Source organism: Schistocerca serialis, chromosome 5, assembly GCF_023864345.2.
Source record: "Schistocerca serialis cubense isolate TAMUIC-IGC-003099 chromosome 5, iqSchSeri2.2, whole genome shotgun sequence".
Lineage (NCBI taxonomy): Eukaryota > Metazoa > Arthropoda > Insecta > Orthoptera > Acrididae > Schistocerca > Schistocerca serialis.
The window spans coordinates 305,928,675-305,948,871 of record NC_064642.1 but is presented as its reverse complement, the minus strand read 5'-3'; the positions used below and the strand labels follow the sequence as shown (position 1 = coordinate 305,948,871).

At 41.0% G+C, this 20,197-nt stretch overlaps 1 protein-coding gene across 1 annotated transcript in view; it reads left to right on the top strand.

Annotated features, from left to right (window-relative positions):
• Positions 1–20,197, top strand: part of LOC126481253 (ubiquitin carboxyl-terminal hydrolase 35) — a 127,581-nt gene that overhangs the window by 16,122 nt on the left and 91,262 nt on the right.

The following is a 20,197-nucleotide window of genomic DNA, read 5'->3' as shown; positions in this document are numbered from 1 at the left end:
TAGAGGTGCAGCTCAGGTGATGTTTGAGCACTATTTAAGATCATTGTGTCAGTCAAACTTCAAAATATCAGATAATCTGCAGAACTCTGAAGGTGAAAACATTGCATTTCTCCATTGATGAGTAAATCTGTTATCAGCTGCCCTCATTGAGGGAAGTGGATTGTTATCTGCATGTGATTTGAGAAATAGTTCAGTCTGCACACCAGATGCATTTCATCACTTTGCATCATCTGTGCTTTGCCACTGAAAATGCACTTCTCAGTTGTTTTAGTAACATCTGGTCTCTTAATTCAGGGTGGCACAAAAACAACACATGGATTTCAAATTACTATGATTAGGTTTATTTTGATCACATATGAAATATATCTAGACCAGTACAACCTGACTTTTGTCAACAGAGTCAGGTGACGTGGTGGTTAGCATACTGGACTCGCATTTGGGTTGACGATGATTCAAACCCGCATCCGGCCATCCAGATTTAGGTTTACCGTGACTTCCCTAAATCGCTTCAGGAAAATGCCGGGTTGGTTCCTATGAAAGGGCGTGGCAAACCAGTGGGTCCGATGACCTTGCTCTTTGGTCCCCTCCCAAAACAAACCAACCAAGCAACTAACTAACTTCTGTCCAAGTGTCCTTTAAAACAGCAGCAGCTTATTCGCATGTTGCAACCTTCACAACATTGAATGCATGAAGTTTGTGACAATAGACTCTGCACTTCAAATGACCCCATAAGAAGAAGTCATGAACCGACAGATCTGGCGAGCATGCAAGTCAGTGGAGATTGCCGAAACATAAGGTCAGTTGTTGAGGGAATATTTCTGGAACAACTGCCATGGATGCATTAGTCATGTCAGCTATGGCTCCATCTTGTTGACCCCCAAAGCCTCAAGTTGTAATCGCCAAAAATTGCGTAACATTGAAACATAAATTTTATGATTTACTGTTACACTAGTACTGCCTTCTTCAAAAAAATAACGTCCAACAATTTCCACTTTGAAAGTTCCACACCACACGGTCACTTTAGTATTGGACAGTGGTTTACGGTGATTCTTTTGGGTTGTCTGCTGCTTAATAGCAGTTATGCAAATTTACAAAACCATTCAGATAAAAGTGAGCTTCATCGCTCATCATTACTAAAACATCATCAGCAGTGAAAATACCAAGCATTCTCTTACAAAACAGTTCCCACAAATCAAGTTTGTGAAGCTTCTGTATGATCATAAATTTATAAGGATGTAATTGTAATGCGCAGTTGAGGGTGCACTGTAGTGAGTGACAAAGACATGCTCAAACTCGGAGCATGCGTCCTAGTGGAGCACCGCACAAAGATGGCCAGTCGACTTTTGCTTCATAACTGATCCAGCTTTGCAAAAACAGTTAACCAAATGAAGTATTGCGTTGTGAAAAGGTATCAAACCATTACACTGAACATTGAACTGTGTGCAGCAAAGCCATAGGACGATGATAACAGACTCATTACTTCTGAACTAACATTCAACAGTGTAAACACAGTGCTGAACGGCCCACCATTGTTAATGAAACTAGATGCTCTAACTGACAGAATAACAGCACTTGTGGGTGACTGACCGCTCCCCTCAACTTGAGCTTTGCAACTGAAATCCATGCTTTCATATTGTTCCTGTACTATACCCACATCTGGAGCCAATAATATTTCCTCCATTGAAGGTTGTGGATTACTGTAATAATGCAAACAGTTAAATGGTGTGTCACTTTCATCACTTGCATAGGAATCACTCTTGAGTCAATAGTAGTTTGGCGCAGCATATTGAGTCCTCAAATCTGAAACCCTCCAGAGCTGCCTCCAGCGTGGATTCGGAAGATATCACTCTATCATTGATAATCTAATTCTACTGAAGGGAGCCATACAATAGCCTTTCCTATAACAGAATCACTTAGTATGTTTTCTTAACCCAAGAATGTGTACACCACTTAGAAATGTAACAAACATCATCAAGATATGTGCTGATTCATTCTTGTGCAGTCATTACTTTGGGAGCATTACTTCTGCTAGAGAATTCGTTATGCTCTGTAAGGCCATTCCACTCAGGAAAAATGTGTTTCTGAAGACAGCATATGAAGTGTCCCTCATTTGCAGTAGACCTCAACAATGTTTATTCCACTGTAAGGAATCTTGTTAAATGCTAACTGTTCATGGTTGGTTTTGTAGCCTTCTCTCTTCATCCAGCCTACAACTGACCACTGAAAGGCTGGAAGATGATTTGTGGTGATTGATTTTAAGTTTTCACTGGAGATACATTTGTCTTGATTTTAACCATTCATGCTACATTTTAACCAATTAAACCTTAAATTAGGAGGCACTAATATAAGTTGTTCTGCAGATAGGAGAAAGATGCTGTTAGAAGTAAGGCTGTGACAGAGGGTTGTGAGTTGTGCTTGGATAGCTCATTTGGTAAACCATTTGACTGCAAAAGGCAGATGTTCTGCAGTTAGAGCCCTAGTGCTGCACAAAGTTTTAATCTCTCAGGATATTGCAGATCAGTGTGCGCTCTGCCCCAGAGTGAAAATTCATTCTGGAGGTCTATAATTACCTGCATCTATCCATTGATCCTTCTTGAAAATGTAAATGACCTGCAAATTTTTCCCTAATTGCTTTGTACACTTCATTGCTCCAGTGAGTGACCTATGATAAACTGCTGCTAGAAAGTGAAAATGTTATTTTGCTTACAGGTATCTCATTCCCTCGAGTGTCTTTCCACCGATGAATTATTTTAGTTGATTTTCTATTTTGGGGCATAATTCAGTATTTCAGTAGCCATTTGTCATCTTCTGTTTGTGTCAGATTGCTCACTGAGTTGCAGTAGGTGGCTATGATCTGCTTATTGGTTTTATAAAAGACCAAAACTGCTTAGAATTTTCTTTGTCAGATCAATTGGCCAGATTTTACTTACAGATGCATTTAATGCTTTTTGCATTCATTTCCATGAGCTCATTAGGCTACCTTCAGCTCTCATTTGTCAACAAGACTTTGGGTTTGCTTTCATCTTGGAAGAAGCTCTCTTTGCTTTCATAGCAACTTTCTAGTATTGTCCACTTCACGCCAAAACAATGTGTGTGTGTGTATTACATTAGCTTTGAGATAAAGGCAAATGAATATTTAACAGGGTCTTAAAGGTCACATAAATGGTAATTTAAGAAATTGATTTGTGTTTGATTTATTGTTAACATAGTTGCAAATTCTGTCTTATGTCATTTCCCGTGAGTTTTTCTTTTGCCTTCAGCTGTGGTTCACTACAATATTAATTTAAAAGACTCCATTGCTTCATATTCTTGCATATTGAGTAAGCGGCCAATTCCCCGTAGCAGCCAAACGAGCAGCCAGTGAGTTGAGTGAAGCCTTTGCAGTGGTGTGTATGATGGGCCATTGACACATTGCTGTCTTTGAGAGTTGCTACAAATGTGTTTTTTTCCATTGTCCTTTGAGGAATTGCATAGTTAGAGATCAGTGATTACCTTGATTAGCTTCCAGCCATTGACATTTGCAGGTTCAGTGATGAAGTGTTTTTTTGCTGATGTTAGCTGTTGCGAAGGGAATATGAGCAGGGACTAAGAATTTCTCCCTATTGGTGATATAGTGTTGTGGTTGTGTATTATTCCCTGACAGAGATTTGTGTGATGTTTTTTAAGCTGTGCTTAGCATTGCTCTAGGTGTTCTTTAAATATTTATGTGGTTTTAAGTGCTGCACTGATTAGCATGGCACCTGTTAAGTGTGGAGTGCTGATGATTTGTTGTTGTCATTTTACCATGTACAAGTCCATTCTTGTCAGTAGTATTCATGAAGAGCAGTTTTAATTTTCTTAAAAGCATATCCATTGATGGGGCTTGCCTTTGGTTGCAAGTATATCCTTAAATTAGCAAATAGTAATAGGGTGACATTGCTCTCGGTTGTATGACAGCACATCTGAAATTGAGTGGGGTTAGTTCACCTAATTTTTCTAATATGTCAGTAGGCGTTAGTGCTCATATTTATTGTTTTGTCACAAATTTCATAAATTTTTTTGTTCCCAAGTGGAATTCCAGATGAAGTCTGTCTTAGTATTAGTGTTGTTGTGATTGAGTTTCTCTTTTCAACCTGTCAGTGGTTGTTATTTGCAGTTCATGTTTAGGGACTTTAAGACAATTCTGAATTGTTGTGGAGCTAATGCCTGATATATCTTACATTGATTAAAGTGGCTCACTTCCTGTATTTAGTAGTTGGTCTCCGTATGACATATGCCAGTGTATATGAGGCTGACCTGTGTTGCATTTTTCAGTACATTGTGAAACACATATAACCTTAAGCCTTGCAGAGTGATAATTGGTGTGTGCCTTAATTTCCCTAGTTGGTTGTTGGTACTAGTGCCTGACTTGGGTCTTGTAATTAGACATCGTATAAGTATCGTAAAAGAGATAAACCTCAGTTGCCAGCTCACGTATTGCTTGTGGGACCGAACAGGTGTTTTAAGTGGTGTGCTGCAGAGTGTGGTTGCTGGGTTATCAGGGCTGTGCCTTGCTGCTACAATGGAAATTGGTAGGGTTATTGGTGTAGCTGATTTGGATTATGCAGTTTGTCAAGTTAGTCAAGTTTAAAAGATGGAACCAAGATTGATTCGTGGCTAGATATCTCTGTAAAGAGGAGTTGATATATGAGATTACAATTAGAGGGGATAAACCTCAGGGAGCTGCCTTGGAAATATTGGAGCATGTGGAGGGTGTTGGATCAAAGCCATTAGTAGCACTGCCCAAGGGGGAACAAGAGATAAAATTTACACTTCATATCATAGATAAGGCATTGAAAGAACTTGATATTCAAGACCTGTAGGTTAATAGTGTTCCATTTGCAGGTCAAGTTAAAAAGTTGGGTGTGAAGCTGGAACATTGTAGGAACCGAATTAAGGATTTGTTGTTAGTGACTTGCACTGCATCTAAAAGATAACAGTTGGTGGAACTGCAAGAGAGAAATTTTATGTTGTCCTTGTGGTTAGTGAGTTTTAAAGTGGGTCCAAGAAAAGAGGCAGTTTTGATAGAGAAAACTGCAGGGAATACTGGGGTTGGTCACTTTAGTAGTTGTCGAACCTGTTTCAAGCTTTTTTACAGCAAGAAGGTGAATTTTCGTAAGTTCCATTGCAGAGGCAGTAGGTTTCTATATTTTTTGGATAAATTGGAAGAGAAGGGTGGAGCCTTAAATGTTGGACAGGAATAATTGTTGCAACTAATAATCATGATGATTAACGGGAGTTGGGGAAGGTGAAGAATAGCATTAGCCAGTGTGAAACTTTGCATGTATTTTGTAAGAGGGTATCCAAGTAATACATACCACATAGCCATGCAGGAGTTCATTTATTTGCATTATGGGCATGTGCAAGGTCCTATAAGAGAAGTTTACCTGCTATGTAGGTAGTCAGATGGAGTGCGAGAATCTTATACCTGGAATTAGTCAGAATGTTAAGACTTGTTCTTGAGGGTATGCAGCCAGAGGACCGGCAGAAACTGGTATTTTGTGAAATGCACTGATTTTGTTACCTTGAGTGATATGGTTAGTCACGTGCCGGGGGGTTGCTTATGACAGTGAGTGAAGGAAAGAGAAAGAAACAATGGAAGCCAACTATGTGAGAATACCAGGTATGCAATGCAAAGTAACTTAAAGCATTTTTCTCATGGTAGTCTTGGCCACCTAGCCCGGTGCAGCCCTATAGGCAGAGGCAGGAGAGTGGAACAGTGACAGTTGACTCATACCATGTGGTGGGAAGGGGAGAACTACAGGTTGAGTCGGTTAACAATCATGAAGGAGAGACAGTCTAAGCAGCTTCCATATATATGCTGTTACACTAATAATGAACCAGTGTGTGGGTTTGTGGACTCTGGCTGCATCGTAACGATTTTGGGTCAGGGATGGGTTAGTAGAAATAATAGTTGTTTCCAAATGGAAGAAGATTGAACAGGAATCAATGCAAATAGTAGTACCAGACAACACCCAAATGAAGGTCAGAGGCATATTACTTGACTGTTCGAGAATACAGTGCTTTATGTGGAAGGTTAAAATTAGGGTAATTGCTAATTTGTCAACTCCTTTTACTTTTGGCGTGGATGTTTTGAGGAAGATGGGAGAGTTGTTGACTGTGCCGGCAGTGCTTATTATTTCAGGTTTGTCCAGAATTTCTGGTTTTTGTTGTTTGAGCATGATTATGGCCAAAAGGAGCTGATACAAGGAAATACTCCAGAGGTGGATGGGGAGGCAACACCAATAAATGAGATGTCAATGAAGAGTTTGGAGCATTTGTGTAATAAGCAGAGACTCCAAGTTTGTGACCTATGAACAAGTTTTAATGGTATCTTGACCATAGAATTGGAATTCACTTAACTTCTAAATATAAAATAGAGCTCACAGGTCAGACTCACATTAGGAAGAAACCATATTGATTATCACCACCTAGAGTAAAGGCCTTTAAAAGGCACATTGAGAAGCTGTTAGAATGGAGGGTTATTACACCATCAAAATCACCTTATGTATCATCTTTTCACTCTGGTGAACATACTACCATCTTTCAGTTTGAGACTGATAAACAGGCATTGAGTTGGGTCCTGGGCAGGCCTTATAAGACCAGGTGAATAGTGCCATGGGTTACCTGAATATTGGCATTTAGGCTTGAGGTTTTGCTCATTATGGGGCACTGAAAATTGGGTTGCCAGTGGTGTTAGTAGACTGGTTAACCCAGAAAATATTGTGGAACAGGATATGTTACCAAACAAGCATTCTCATCCTGAACAGATTAATTTAATTTCAATGCACTTTCCATCATTTTATGAAGGTATTAGGCAGTATCAAGACCAAGGAATAGTCATGAAGGCCATTAAGGATCAACTAAATAGAGGCGAGTTGGTGACTCCATACTCACTTAGGGAACGAATATGGGACAGTGAAAGTTGATGGAAAGCCTAAACTGGTAACATCAACGGAGCTAATTTCGTATGGATTTAAATATTTTTATGGATACCCAATGGGCAGACATGCCAGTTATTTAAGAACCTGGGAAAAAAATCACAATGGTTATTTGGAAGGGTATGGGTAAGGATATCAAGGATAATGTAAAGAATTATAATATGTGTGTTGTGAGTAAGCCAGTACAAAAGACTAAGGTCAATTTCTTGGCATCCACCCCGGCAGAGATCCCCTTTGAAAAATTATATGTGGGCTTTGTAGGAATGTTGCCTGGAACTCACATTTGTCTAAAGTATATTTTGGTCTATGTTGATATGTTTTCAGATTCACTTGGTTGTTTACCTCTAGGGGAGCCACTGTACAAGCTGTGGTGAAGGGTTCACAAAAAATATAGGCTGTGATTGTGCCTAGTAAGGCTATCATTAGTGAGAACGTAACTTCCTTTTGTGCCCATTTTTTCAGCAATTTTTGTTTTGATTTGGGCATTAACCACATTACAGCCACCCAAACACATCATGTGCCAAAAAAGTTAGCCAGAACCTTTGGGCATTGATTGTGTATCGATGAATAACAAAAGTAAATGGAATCAGTCTTTGCACTTGATTCTGCTATTGGAAGTTTTTTCAGTAATGCCTTGTTAACACACATTTACTGAAGGTTATAGCTTCTTTTTAAGGATACTTTATCAAAGGCTTCTTTAAATTCTCTGTTGTAGAACACTTAAAGAGGTTTGTTTGTGCCATAGTGGAGGATACAAATATTGTGCAATGGAATTTTGGGGATGTCTTTCTGGTCACTTTGAAAGTTTAGGAAATCATTGTACGACATAGCTTGGATGATGAAAGGACAAGAATTCCTCCTGCAACTTCAAATGATTTTGGCCAATCCTTCATGGTGGCACAATGGCACATACTTACTTTTCTTCTTCGTCTTGGAATGAATAGTCACACTCCATTTCTGTGTGACCTGCTTCAAAAAATGCATGATCTGTTGACTGTAAATTTGGATGGTTCTTCTTGTGTAGAGGTCTTCTGTTAACCTTCACATCCGACATCCTCACTTGTAGTGGTAGTGCTATGATGCGAACATAGACAGACGCATGTGGCAAATTCAGTTGACCCCTTTTAGAATCTATCTCATTCCATAAGTAACAAGTGCTGTCTTGATTTCTCGGATTATATATGGTCAGATTATATACTGTCAGTTTTCTGTGGTAGAATGTTTAGCCACAAGGTCCCTTTGGAATGTTCAACATGGCATGTAGATCAGAATTTACAGCTACAACACTTGGATCACTTTGTGCTAGCATTCTGCCTTCAATGTGCTTTTCCTGAGCCAGATCACTGCTCTGTAAATGTTTGTCATGATGATCTTGTTTTAACAGCATCTCATTCTTGGTCAGTTAATTAAATGCAGGAAATTTGTGACACTGATCTTTCTTTGGTTGAAAGAATCCGAATAATTAGTCACGGAATAGATAGCTGTATATTTTTTAGAGATGCTTGCATGCTGTTGTCTTCTTCAAATTGGCTTTATAATCGCCATACACTAATGTAATTTTCAGCCCTGAATGAAAATATCTTCTTGAAGACTTCTGTTTATGATAGTATGACTCGATGAAAGGATAACTCAAGAAGCACCACCTTATAAGAACATCTGACAGTTTATCTGGTTTATGTTTGTCACTTTTGTCTTGTTCAACAATGCCTGTTTACACTTTTCATGACTACTCTGACCTACTTATTGGCCTGACCCATATACTTTTATGTCTCCTTAAATTATTTCTTAGCTCTAATGTCAACACTGCTTTCAGTGCCTCGATTTTACCATTAATCTACCTCTACATTACTACACTGCAATTTGCATTTAAGTGCATGGCAGAGGATCCTTTGAACCATCTTAACACTATTTCTCTACCATTGCACACTCAGATAGCACACAGGAAAACTGAACACTTAAATCTTTCATGCAAGCTGTGATTTCTTTTATTTTATTTTGATGATCATTTCTTCCCATATAGGTTGGCGACAATAAAATATTTTCACATTCAGAAGAGGAAGTTATTGGTTGAAATTTCTTGAAAAAATATCACCACACCAAAAAATGGCTTTGTATTAATGATTACCATCCCAACTCACTTATCATATCCATGACACTCTGTCCCCAGTTTCATATAATATGAAACGAGTTGTCCTTCTTTAAACTTTTTGATGTCCTCCATCAATCCTGTCTGGTAAGGATCCCATACAGCACAGTAACACTCTGTAATAGAACAGACAAACGTAGTTTAGACAGTCTCTTTAGTAGACCCGTTGCATCTTCTACAATCCTATGAATGCCCAAGTCTTGTGGGCCAAGAGGCTTCCTCAGGGTGAGTGAGGGCAGCTGGCTCAGGGTCTTTGTCAGCCACAGATAGCGCCTGAAACCTGTTCATCAGATGAACTGGGGAGGCCTTTCGATCAGCCCCCCTCCCCTCCCCCTCTCGTAAAATATTTCCTGCCTTCCCCACCATGAAACAATTTTGAATTTTGATCATGGGTGAGGGGTTATTCTCAGTGAAGGCAGCACCCACGTCAGCTACAGTAGTGGATTGATTGACGGACACAAGGGATGTGTTGGCTCTTCCTCACATCCCCACATTTAGCCTCCATCAGCAATGCCCATTGGGAACAGCCTCAAGGTGTGTGACCAAAGCCAGCACTGCTGGCTTGGCCTAAGCAACAAGAATTGCAGTAAATACATTACTTATAATAAATAACATTGACTATTGCAGATAATACTTCCATTAAACTATAAAGTAAACCCTAGAATCTTTTAGAAAACAAAAACTGAAAACAAAAGAATTATAGCTTATGACAGTGTCAACAACACGACAACTTCAACATTACACCAGCACCTAAGTTATATGGTTTATGATATCTAAAGGCTGTAATGGCAAATGATGTTATTTGATATTTAATTGTGACAAATTGCACCAAAAAGACACACTTTTGGTTAATCATCATTGTGCCATAGTATTGAAACAGTATACTTTTATAGCAAGCAAGTTACAACACGAGCAGCATCAGTTACGAGAAGCCTGGATCTAGCGATATGTAGTTTCCTGTCATTTTATTATAACAAATCTTACCAAATATGACACATTTTCATAAGACCTTCAATGTGCCGGGGCTCTGAAACAGCTTATATTCATACCTCATGCCCTCTAATATAACAGCCACCAAATACTCTGTGACTTCATACATTATGGCATATCCTAAATTCTGCTTGTAAAGTAAAACTGTTGCTGCATCTCACTGCCCACATTCCTCTCTGACATGGCAGAGTCTTCCTTTCAGACTTCGCAATGTAGTGGAACATGGTATTCCCAGCAGTGACGTCAGGCATCTCCCCAAAGTTGTTCTTGCCGAGGAGGTGCCTCAGTACGGAAGTCCTTTATGAATTGCTAGTGATGCGAGCACATTCTAAGAACTTCTCACATCACAAATGTGCCAGACATTCAAAAAATCAGTGAGTGCTCTTATTTTCCTTGGATTGGCACAGACTCGCATCACCTTTCTGTAGGTGCCCCAAGACTGTTATTTATTGGGCTGCAAAAAGTCACATTTTCAGATTGACAGAGGACTGCATTCTGATGTACTTCATGGTTGTTAGTCAGAAATAAAAAGACAATGTCTTCCACCATATAGTGAAGACATTTCATCCATTTAAAGTGTTGAAATCCATAAAATTTTTGAAGATGGCTGGAGCATTACATAGTCTAAATGCCGTAACTTCGAATTCATAAGAGTCCGTTAGGAGTTATGAAGGCAATCTTTTCCCGGACAGCCTTGTCACCCTCTATTTGCCAATAACCTGCATCCATGTCCACAGTTGAGAAATACTTTGTTCCATTCAGTCAGTCTAGGACATCCTCAATGCAAAGCAATAATAGCCATTTTTTTCCATGATTTTGTTCCCTATTCCGGATATGAAAACATTCTTAAATTGGGGAAGAATGGCAAACGCCAGCAGACTTTTTTCCTGGGTCTAGCCATATGTTGCTGCCATTTCAATAGCGGCTTCCTCCCCTATGCTGTCTGTCGGGTAGCAGAGTAAGATTCTTAGTCGATGGCTCTAAGCTGCCCTTTGTGGACTGGTTTGGCTGTCCCCATACACATACCTTAGGTATGAACTGTAGCTGTTGGTGACAATCAGTGATATACAGTTCTCCTTGACTACCTATCACACTTATGACCACCACTGACAGTTAGTACCTTTTTGCTTCACAATTTAACTGAGCATCTAGACTGACAGCTGGAACTTCTCTTGTTAATGACAAAATAACAGCATCCTCAATGGCAAACAGCCACCTACAGCAGTCTTTGTTGTGTGTGCTTTTTCAAACAGTTTTGTCATTATGGAGCTCTGATTTTTCACAGTCTGGACTGCTTGTGATGTCTGCAAGAGGTCTCATCAGAGAATAACGGTGTGACAGTCTGTTCAAATGACAAATTTGAAGAGCTGTGTTCCATCATTAATAGCTGTTCTTGCAATAGATGCGCTCCTGTTTGCTGAATGCATTTCCTATTTGCGACTTTCAGAACGGTCGCTTTCTTGTAATGGAACAGTCATTTTTAGTTGGCAACAATAAGCACTATACATCACAGAAAAGGAAGCCCTTTAGTCAACTAGCACCCAGACAGGTTGGCTGTTCCATAGTGCTCAGAGCCAGGTTGGCTGTTAATGACAACATAAGTGTGATTTTGAGACTTCTTGGTGACTGTTGTGCCCTCACCTCCCTAGATGGTTGCCTTTCTTAGTTTCCTTGAGTTTGACAACCTGGCAATAGCTGGTGCCTCTGTAGGGCAATGAAGAATGGCTACAATTTGTTGACGAGTGATCTCATCCAATGTACAGTGATCGGCTTTGTCAGTGGGTTGATTATAATCATCTACATTTGACAGGTACAAGTAGAATAGCTGTTATGGTTGACATCTGACAGTGAAGTAGCCATCAAAAACTCATCTTCTTTCTGTGCAGTGGTGCACAATGTGTCCAGACATCATCATCATCATCATCATCACGTATATGCTATTGTGTTGTTCTCTGTCCTCGAAATGTGTGTTCTTCTGTGGGGCTTTACCTTTGGTGGAGGAGTTGTTTGTAGCCTCATTTTTTTTGGGGCTGGGTTGTTGCTTGATGGCTGCTGCAAAAGTCAGAGTTGGCCATTTTCATTTTTCCTGGAGTGTTCAACAGGAGGCAGAGATTGGTGCTAAAGATTGATACACCTCTTCTTCAAGATTCTCTATTACTTATTGACATTTATGGCTGCTCTCTCTTGCTACTCAGTCTGGCATTTCTGGCTGTTACAAACTGCTATACCTCTTCTCTTACTACCTATATGAGAGGGACGAAGTCATGGTAGCATTCGACAATTGCAATAAGGACCACATTCTGGGATGGGTCATACATCTTTCATCTGACTTTCTCTGTTGCTTTCCTTGATGTGCTGGCACCACTTGTGAATTCCTCTGTTGCTGTGAAATCCTTTACCAGAAGAGATTGGTACATATCTTCTGCGACCATTTCATCCAGTGAGATTTTGTTGACTTCTGTCATATTCTGATTCAAAATGTGACATATGGCTAAATTTATTGTGTATGTAAGACTGTGTTATTTCTCCGTGATACTGGAGCCTATTTCACAATAGTTCTTCTGCTAAGTATACTTGCTGGTGATTGTCATCAAATGGTTTCTTGAGTTCGGCCTGGAATTGGTCTTAGCTATTAAGCTTGTCTTTGTTGATATTGAATAACTTCTGGGCAGTGCCTTCCAAGTAAAAGTAAATGTTTGCCAAAAACTTCACTTCATCCCATCTATTCTATCAACTTGGTCAAATCCTGTCAGCCATTTCATCTAATCCTGATCAGCATCTCTGGAAAACACCAATGGATGCCTGTTCTGCAACTAACATATTGCTGTTTTGTAATCCATTGGTTTCCTGACTATATGGACCTTGCGAATGAGATATTGTTTGTATTCTGGCTCCTGCCTGTGTAGGTGATGACTTTTACATTGCATAATTCGAGCCACAATTGTGTATGTGTTTTGAAGTACCCAGGGGCTCCACCAAACAGTGTCACATCATAACCTCAATCAATCTGAAAGCAAGGTCGTCAGTGCAGTACAACACTTATTCTTGATGGGAAGTATAGATGATGTTTGTGCTCACACACTCTTATTCTCTAGCACTTCATAAAAGAATGCTAGAAATATTCAACTTTTGGACTAAGTCCTTCACCAGACTTAGAAAACTTTCATACATTCCCAATGCACAATTCTTACAGACATAGCCACTATCATCACTGGACTCTTTGGGTACTGAGGCCCGACCACAACTGCATCTGGTGGCATGAGCAAGTCTACTTGAGGTGGGTAATGGGGGTATGAAAGAGGTGTAGGGCTGGGTGAGGTGGGATAGCATGGTCTGTGGGTGCATGCAGGGATCTGTTAGAGACAGGACAGGGCTACTAGGTGCAGCATCAAGAGACTGTACTGTGCCCGCCATCCCTATCCTGCTATCCCTTCCCCTCCCCACCTCAACCATCTTCCCTATCTCCACTGCCCACCCCTAAATAAAATGCTGCTGATCTCAGCCGCAGTCAGGCTTTAATGCCCAGAGAACTCAGAAATGACAATGGCCATGTGTGTGGGAGTTGTGCTTGTGTGAATATGTGAGAATATTTTTTTACATTTGATGAAGGACTTTTCCGGAAAGCTAAATGTTTGTATTGTTCTTTTACATTGTACCTGTCTCCAGCTCAGTGCCTCCTTTACACGTTGTTGTTGTTGTTGTTGTTTTTGTTGTATCCTGGATTTCCCACTGTTTAAGTACTTTATTATTTTAGGTAGCTGTTGTTGTTGTTGTTGTGGTGGTGGTGGTGGTGGTGGTTGTGGTTGTGGTGGTTGTGGTCTTCAGTCCTGAGACTGTTTTGATGCAGCTCTCCATGCTACTCTATTCTGTACAAGCTTCTTCATCTCCCAGTACCCACTGCAACTTACATCCTTCTGAATCTGCTTAGTGTATTCATCTCTTGACCTCCCTCTACGATTTTTACCCTCTGCGCTGCCCTTCAATACTAAACTGGTGATCCTTTGATGCCTCAGAACATGTCCTACCAACCGATCCCTTCTTCTAGACAAGTTGTGCCACAAACTCTTCTTCTCCCCAATTCTATTCAATACCTCCTCATTAGTTATGTGATCTACCCATCTAATCTTCAGCATTCTTCTGTAGCACCACATTTCGAAAGCTTCTATTCTCTTCTTGTCCAAACTATTTATCGTCCATGTTTCACTTCCATACGTGGCTACACTCCATACAAATACTTTCAGAAACTACTTCCTGACACGTAAATCTATACTTGATGTTAACAAATTTCTCTTCTTCAGAAACACTTTCCTTGCCATTTCTAGTCTACATTTTATATCCTCTCTACTTCGACCATCATCAGTTATTTTGCTCCCCAAATAGCAAAACTCATTTACTATTCTAAGCATCTCATTTCCTAATCTAATTCCCTCAGCATCAACCAACTTAATTCGTCTACATTCCATTATCCTCGTTTTGCTTTTGTTGATGTTCATCTTATACCCTCCTTTCAAGACACTGTCCATTCCGTTCAACTGCTCTTCCAAGTCCTTTGCTATTACAATGTCATCGGCGAACCTCTAAGTTTTTATTTCTTCTCCATGGATTGTAATACCTACTCCGAATTTTTCTTATGTTTCCTTTACTGCTTGCTCAACATACAAATTGAATAACATCGGGGAGAGGCTGCAACCCTGTCTCACTCCTTTCCCAACCACTGCTTCCCCTTCATGTCCCTCGACTCTTATAACTGCCATCTGGTTCTGTACAAATTGTAAGTAGCCTTTCGCTTCCTGTATTTTACCCCTGCCACCTTCAGAATTTGAAACATAGTATTCCAGTCAACATTGTCAAAAGCTTTCTCTAAGTCTACAAGTGCTAGAAGCGTAGGTTTGCCTTTCCTTAATCTATTTTTTAAGATAAGTATCCAAACTGATCTTCCCCGAGGTCGGCTTCTACCAGTTTTTCCATTCGTCTGTAAAGAATTCGTGTTAGTGCTTTGCAGTCGTGACTTATTAAACTGATAGTTCGGTAATTTTCACTTGCTTTCTTTGGGATTGGAATTATTATATTCTTCTTGAAGTCTGAGGGTATTTCGCCTATCTCATACATCTTGCTTACCAGATGGTATAGTTTTTGCCTGGGCTGGCTCTCCCAAGGCTGTCAGTAGTTCTAATTGAATGTTGTCTACTCCCGAGGCCTTGTTTCAACTCGGGACTTTCAGTGCTCTGTCAAACTCTTCACGCAGTATCATATCTTCCATTTCATCTTCATCTACATCCTCTTCCATTTCCTTAATATTGTCCTCAAGTACATCGCCCTTGTATAGACCCTCTATACACTCCTTCCACCTTTCTGCTTTCCCTTCTTTGCTTAGAACTGGGTTTGCATCTGAGCTCTTGATATTCATACAAGTGGTTCTCTTTTCTCCAAAGGTCTCTTTAATTTTCCTATAGGCAGTATCTATCTTCACCCTAGTGAGATAAGCCTGTACATACTTACATTTGTCCGCTAGTCATCCCTGCTTAGCCATTTTGCACTTCCTGTCAATCTCATTTTTCAGACATTTGTATTCCTTTTTGTGTGCTTCATTTACTGCATTTTTATACTTTCTCCTTTCATCAATTAAGTTCAATATTTCTTCTGTTACCCAAGGGTTTCTACTAGCCCTCGTCTTTTTACCTATTTGATCCTCTGCTGCCTTCACTACTTCATCCCTCAAAGCTACCCATTCTTCTTCTACTGTATTTCTTTCCCCCATTCCTGCCAATTGTTCCCTTATGCTCTCCCTGAAACTCTGTACAACTTCTGGTTTAGTCAGTTTATCCAGGTCCCATCTCCTTAAATTCCCACCTTTTTGCTGTTTCTTCAGTTTTAATCTACAGTTCATAACCAATAGCTTGTGGTCAGAGTCCACATCTGCCCCTGTAAATGCCTTACAATTTAAAACCTTGTTCCTAAGTCTCTGTCTTACCATTATATAATCTATCTGATACCTTCTAGTATCTCCAGCCTTCTTCCATGTATACAACCTTCTTTCATGATTCTTGAACTAAGATATGCTCTGTGCAAAGTTCTACCAGGTGGCTTTCTCTTTCATTTCTTACCCCCAATCCATATTCACCTACTACGTTTCCTTCTCTCCCTTTTCCTACTATCGAATCCCAGTCACCCATGACTATTAAATTTTCTCTCCCTTCACTATCTGAATAATTTCTTTTATCTCATCATACATTTCATCAATTTCTTCTTCACCTGCAGAGCTAGTTGGCATATAAACTACTGTAGTAGGCATGGGCTTCGTGTCTATCTTGGCCACAATAATGTGTTCACTATGCTGTTTGTAGTAGCTTATCTGCACTCCTATTTTTTTTTATTCATTATTAAACCTACTCCTGCATTACTCCTATTTGATTTTGTATTTATAACCCTGTATTCACCTGACCAAAAGTCTTGTTCCTCCTGCCACCGAACTTCACTAATTCCCACTATAGCTAACTTTAACCTATCCATTTCCCTTTTTAAATTTTCCAACCTACTTGCCCAATTAAGGGCTCTGACATTCCACACTCTGATCTGTAGAACCAGTTTTCTTTCTCCTGATAACAACATCCTCCAGAGTAGTCCCCGCCCGGAGATCCAAATGGGGGACTATTTTACCTCCGGAATATTTTACCCAAGAGGACACCATCATCATTTAACCATACAGTAAAGCTTCATGCCCTCGGGAAAAATTATGGCTGTAGTTTCCCCTTGCTTTCAGCTGTTGGCAGTACCAGCACAGCAAGCCCGTTTTGGTTAGTGTTACAAGGCCAGATCAGTCAATCATCCAGACTGTTGCTCCTTCAACTACTGAAAAGACTGCTGCCCCTCTTCAGAAACCACATGTTTGTCTGGCCTCTCAACTGATACCCCTCCGTTGTGGTTGCACCTACGGTATGCCTATCTGTATCGCTGAGGCATGCAAGCCTCCCCACCAATGACAAGGTCCATGTTCATGGTGGGGGGGATTTTAGGTAGCACTAATCATTACAATCGTACTTGATATCTGAGATCTTAACCAACAGTTGATAAAAGCCTTAACTTCTCTGCTGTATGTGTCTGAAAGCTATATGAGAGTAATCTGATAGTATATTCACAGTTGACCAGAAACAGTATTGAATATTTAACAGTTTCACTAATTTCACTGATAACTCTATTGTTCCATTTCACAGATTTAATAGCTTACTGGTACTGATCTCACTATATTTCAGCTTGCAGTGGTTTTATTCGTAAGGTTGCATATACAGTTGATACGGCTCATGCTTTTAACAACCTCAATATTTCTTATTACCATAGAGTATTATTAATTTTTCACACTGATCAGGCTGAACATTATGACCACTTACCTAATAGCTGGTAGGTCCACCTTTGGCGTGGATAACTGTGGCGGCACATTGTTGCATGGAAGCAACAAGGCGATGGTACGTTACTAGAGGGAGTTGACACTACATCTGCACACACACCACCTAATTCTGGGGAGGGGGGGGGGGGGTGTTGGGAGGGCGATGAGCACTGAAGCCACGTTCAACTATATCCCAGGTGTGTCCAGTTGGGTTTAGATCTGGCAAGTTTCCAGAACATCAGTTGGAATTAGACACTGTGTTCTGCAAACCACTCCATCACACTCCTGGCCTTGTGACGTGGCACATTATATTATTGAAAAATGCCATTGCTATCAGGAAATATGATTGTCAAGAAGAGGCATATGTGGTCTTCAACTAGTTTATGATACTCTTTGGCTGTCATGGTGCCTTGCACGAGCTCCACTGGACCCATGTATGCCCACATGAATGTTCCACAGAGCAAAATGGACCTTCCAGCAGCTCATCTCCATCCTGCAGTACAGGTGTCGAGGAGCTGTTCCCCTGGAAGATGACGGATTCACACCCTCCCATCAGCAGGATGAAGAAGGTATTGGGATTCATCAGATGATGCAGTGCTCCACCATGGCGCCAGCGTCCAGTGCTGATGGTCAAATGCCCATTTCAGTCACAGTTGTCAATGTTGTGGTGTTGACATTCTCACATGCCTGGGTCATTTGGTGCACTGTGTGTTCAGACACACACTTGTACTCTGCCCAGCATTAAAGTCTGACATTAAGTTTTGCCACAGTTCTCCACCTGTTCTCTTTTACCAGTCTGCCCAGCCTACAACATCCAACATCTATAATGAGGGGTGGCCACCCAACTCCACGATGTCTGGACATGGTTTCACCTACGGTTCTCCACATCTTGAAGACACTCGCCATAGCACTCCCATAACATCTGACAAGTCGTGCAGTTTCTGAAATACTTGTGTAGAGCTTGTTTACCATCACAGTTGCCCTAGGTCAAACTCAGATAGATCACCCACCTTCCCATTCTACACATGGACAGGATGCTTACTGATACTACATGCACTGTGTATGTGTCTGACTATTAATCGTATCTTGCCAGGTGACACTGCTATCGCTGCGATGTGTTTATATTGATAGTAGGTTTTTGGTCATAATGTTCTGGCTGATCAGTGTATATCAACAATATTATGAAAAGGATAGATTGTTACTCACCATAAAGATTACACTTTGAGTTGCAGACAGACTCGATCAAAATACTGTTGCACATTTAGCATTTGGCCAAAGCCTCTTCAGAAAAGAAATAGCACACCCATTCACACAAGCAGGCACAACTCATGTACACACGGCCACTATCTCTGTTTGCTGTGGCCAGAATGCAACTCTCACATTGAAGAAAAGCTGCAATCTGGAATGAGGCTGGAATGAGGGAGCGATAGCATGGTGCAAGTGGGAGGAGAGATCGCTATCTAGTGGAAACTGTAAGGACTAGATCCCAGCAGGACAAGGCTTCCTGGCACAGCATTGGAAGGCTGTAGGGGAGGGAGAGGGGGCGGGGGTGGTTTGAAGTGGGATAAAAAGGAGAATAGAAGGGGAAGAGATCTGTGAGTGCATTGGTGGAAAGTGGTGCACAATGAAGGTGGGGGGATGTGAATTAGGAAGTGGTGATAGGACAGAGGGGGTGGAAACTGCAGGTGAAGGGTGCGTGACTGAAGGTTACCATTGGTTGTGGCTGAGATAATTTAGAGAGCAGAAAATGGATTGTAAGGATAACTTCCATTTGTGCAGTCCATAAAAGCTTCCAGAGGAGATGAGGGTCTAGAAAGTCCAGGTGTGAAGCAGCCATTGATACCTAGCATATTATGTTCAGTTGCCTGTTGTGACACAGGGTGGTCCAGCTTGCTGTTGACCACAGTTTGGCAGTAGCCATTCATGGTAGTGGAAATCTGATTGGTAGTCATACAAATATAAAAAGCAATGCAATGATTGCAGCAGAGGTTGTATATGACACTGCTGCTTTCACAGGTTACCCAACCTCTGACAGGATAGGCTAAGCCTGTTACATGGCTGGAATAGGAAGTGATAAGTGGGTGGATTGTGCAGGTCTTGCACCTGGATCTTCTGCAGGGATATTATCCCTATGGCAAGAGGGTGGGATTGGGAGGGGCATAGTGGTGGATTATGATGTTGTGGGGGTTGGATGGAAGATGAAATGTCCCTTAAGGAGGGGTTGGAAGGATCTTGGGTAGGATTGGTGTCCTTCATATCAGGGCATAATGATAGATAATCAAAGCCTTGATGAAGGATGCAGTTCAGTTTTTCCAGTCCAGGGTGGCACTGGGTGATGAAGGGGGAGGGGGGGCTGCATTCCTTTATACCTGGCTCTTGGGATTGGTGCAAGAACTGAGGTGTGTGGGAAGATGGCACGGGAAATCTGTTTGTGGAGTAGGTGTGGGAGACAGTGCCTGTCAGTGAAGGCCTTTGTGAGACTCGCAGCATGCTGGGCAAGGGAGTTCTTGTCACTGTAGATATGCCATTTCCACTAGGCAGGCTTTATTTTTTGGTGTGCAGGGTGCTACATCTACTGTCCATCTTTCAATCCCTGCAACAAAAACACTTCATTGCCAACAGTTCCTACAACCAGAGCGAACTTAATCCCTAAACTGAACATTGCTTCTCCCAGTTCATGCCATCATCCAACTGTGACCCTTCCTCCCTCCCAACCAACCC